General features: G+C 45.8%; 1 pseudogene; it reads left to right on the top strand.

Moving 5' to 3' along the window:
- Positions 1 to 2,147: 2,147 nt before the first annotated feature.
- LOC109940753 (protein PAM68, chloroplastic-like) lies at positions 2,148 to 2,731 on the top strand (annotated as a pseudogene).
- Positions 2,732 to 3,547: the final 816 nt, after the last annotated feature.

Raw genomic sequence — 3,547 nt, 5'->3', positions numbered from 1 at the left:
TCTTCGTGATCCTGGGTGCACTGGAACAGAGCCTGAGCAGTAACCGGCTTCGTCTGAAACCCTTGGAAGCTAGTTAACAAGAGGTCCTTCAGCTTCTGCCATGAAGTGATCGTTCCTGGTCGAAGGGAGGAATACCAGGTTTGAGCAACACTTCTGACAGCCATAACAAAAGATTTGGCCATGACCGCAGCATTGCCACCATAGGAAGATACTGTTGCCTCGTAGCTCATCAAAAACTGCTTCGGGTCTGAGTGGCCATCGAATACGGGAAGCTGAGGAGGCTTGTAGGACGGAGGCCAAGGTGTAGCCTGCAGCTCAGCGGACAGAGGAGAAGCATCGTCAAAAACAAAATTCCCATGATGGAAATTGTCATACCAGTCATCTCCGTTGGGAAAACCCTCCTGATGAAGGTCTTGGTGCTGAGGCCCTCGGTGTTGCTCATCCTGAGCAAGGTGACGAACTTCTTCAGAGGCTTCGTCTATCTGCCTCTGTAGTTCAGCTAGCCTGGCCATCTTTTCTTTCTTCCTCTGCACTTGTTGATGAAGCATCTCCATATCTCTGATTTCTTGATCTAACTCGTCCTCTGGTGGTGACGGGCTAATAGCCTTCCTTTTCTGGCTTCGGGCCTCCCGAAGAGAGACTGTCTCCTGATTGTGGTCCAGCGGTTGTAGAGCTGCAGTCCCAGGTGCTGAAGCTTTCTTCGGCGCCATAACGAAGGTTTATGATCGCCGAAGATAAAAAACTTCAAAGAGTGGAAGTGAGTTCACCGGAGGTGGGCGCCAATGTTGGAGACTTGTTCTCAAATGCTTCAAGAACAAGGCAACATAGAAAATGTTAATCGGTTAAGTCCTTCGTCCTACGAAGCATTATTTCCCTTGGGATATAATGATTTTCGGACGAAGGTCACAAAGGGCGAACCTTTATAAATGCGTTACATATTGACGAAGAATAAATTACAAGAAACATAAAAAATTATGTAGATCATCATATATCATCATTATATATGAATAAAAATAACATTGAATTACAGATATACCTCCAATTTGAAGGAAATGAAAGTACAAGCGTGACGCAAAAGTGAACACCAAATCAGCGTGAACAGTACGGGGGTACTGTTCACCTATTTATAGGCACGGGGTACAACCCATACAAAATTACATACATGCCCTTTACATTTGGTGGTAATTCTGTAGTAATCTATCGAGGTCTAGGGCTCCTTTGGAACACAGGTAGCAAAAACACAGGAATAAAAAAAACATAGGAATTGAGGTGTAAGATTTTTTCAATCCTATGGAAACTCAAACTACAGGAATCTGGATGGAAAGCCATTTGGTAGCACCGTAGGAAAGAAACCAGCACAGTTTGTCCATTAGTCTTTTTATACAAAAAGAAAAAGAAAATTCCTTTTCTCTTCCGTTGCCGTCAAACATGCAAAAGCATCACAGTGCGCCGCGACGTGTCCATTCATGCAAAGGAAATTTTCCATGAGGTCTGAGCTCTTTTTTACTTTCCTATGGAATTGAACTAGGAGACTGAAATCCTATGGAACCATTCCTTCTCTTTTCCGGTGAACCAAAGACCTAGATAGGAAAAAATCCATAGGAACACAAATCCTCCAAAAATCCTACGCCTACCCTCCGATCCAAAGGAGCCCCTAAATGGCCTTTTCATCTTCAAGTCGGTTCCCTTTTCTGCGAACATGCCGAAGCTTTCCTGCTTCACAGCTTCGGCGCTGTGTCAACCTTCGTATCTTTTGAGCTTCTCCCTCTCTGATACGAGTCCGAAGATACCTGCTCACACATTATACTCTAGAAACACTATTAAATCATGTTTTTGAGGACCTTCGGAAGCCGAAGGCCCCCAACAAGTCCTATCAGGAGGACAAGTGCAGGAAAGAGATATAAAAAAGGGATTGGTTTTCTTTTTAAGTTATATATTTTTCGATCTTTTAACTAAGATATAATTTAATATCGGATATGTGACTTATATGTCCCATTTAACCTTAAATTTATATTCTATATACGGACTATTTTAATTTTATTTTTCTAAATCTTAAATCTATTTTATTTGAGTGTCATGTCATCATACTCCCGTCGTCCTCGGGCCTCGGTCTTCGCTCCGAGCTGGCGAGTGCGGCCGCTCCCCGCATGCAGTCTGCCGCTCCGAGCTGGCGCGTGCAGCCGCTCCCTGCCTGCAGGAGCCGGAGCGACGAGGAAACTACGGTGGCGAAGCCTAAGATCATCACACTGGGGCGAGCGGGGAAGGGTCAGTGGCGGTGCAGCATGAAGCTGCAACAGACGGCGCACAAGGAAGATGACAACGACGACGACAAAGAAGGTGAGTATGATGAAGATGACGCGACGATGCCAGAGGTGGTGACGAACCGGATGATGCGGCGATGGGCCTGCCGCCTGCGCTAGGCGTGGGTTTCTTCCCGGTGTTCTGAAGACGGTGGCGAAGGTGGACACGTCGATGTGGACCCCCTTTGGCGTGTCGTTCGTCTTCTTGGGCGAGACGCTGGACGGGATGAGCAGTGAGCTACGACATCATGTCCGCGGGTTGGGACCCCGCCTAGGAGGGCTCCCTACTCAGCTGGAATGAGGCGCGTCGCAACCGGCCCATCTTCCGAGGATGCTCCCTCCTAGTGATCCTGCTCCCTCCTAGCTCTCTGTTATATCTTGGGATATCCAGCATGTGGGGGACAGATATCCCCGGGTCCACTAGAAGGTAAGAAGGCCTTGCGAGAGGCTTTAGGCCTGTTATCTCGCTAGACCATCCCTTCGTGGGACTCCCACTTGTCGGTCGCTCGCGCGCTCGCCCTGCCGATCTAATCTCGGTCGCTGACCCAAGATCCAACGGCCGAGGGAGCACGATACCCACTCACTCGCGTTTTTTAACGAAGCCCCTCGGTTTCCCGAGAATAGAACTCGTCGTCCATTTTTCTTATACCGAGCCCCTAAATCTTACAGTTAGACCCTCGGGTATTTATTTAATAAAAAAAGGTGTTTAAAATAGGGTTTTGAATTATACAACTTCCAAAATTCATAACTTTGTCGATCCTTTGGAGAAGATTGGCATAGGAGATGATAAAACTCCGATGCCGACTTTTGTAAACAAGATCCTAGAGGTCAATCCTAAAGATGAAATGATCGGTCTATTAAAAGAGTATTCTGATTGCTTTGCGTGGAATTACACTGAGATGATAGGATTAAGCCGAGAGAAAGTAGAACATCGATTTCCTATTAAATCCAGTTTTAGGCCTTTCAAGCAGAGACCAAGATCATTTCGTCTAGACTTACTCCCACGGATAAAGGACGAAATCCACCGGCTTTAAGAAGCCAATTTTATTAGACCTTGCAAATACGCAAAGTGGGTCTCCAATATTGTGCTGGTGGAAAAGAAAGATCCAGGTAATCTTAGAGTGTGCATTGATTTCCGCAATTTAAATAGAGCAACTCCTAGTGATGAATAACTTATGCCTATAGTCAACATGTTGATTAATAATGCATTAGGAAATAGAATTATTAGCTTTCTTGATGATAATGTC

Source organism: Zea mays, chromosome 1 (genome assembly GCF_902167145.1).
Source record: "Zea mays cultivar B73 chromosome 1, Zm-B73-REFERENCE-NAM-5.0, whole genome shotgun sequence".
NCBI classification, from domain to species: domain Eukaryota; kingdom Viridiplantae; phylum Streptophyta; class Magnoliopsida; order Poales; family Poaceae; genus Zea; species Zea mays.
Note: the sequence above shows the minus strand (reverse complement) of the source record. Positions and strands in the feature narration are given on the sequence as shown.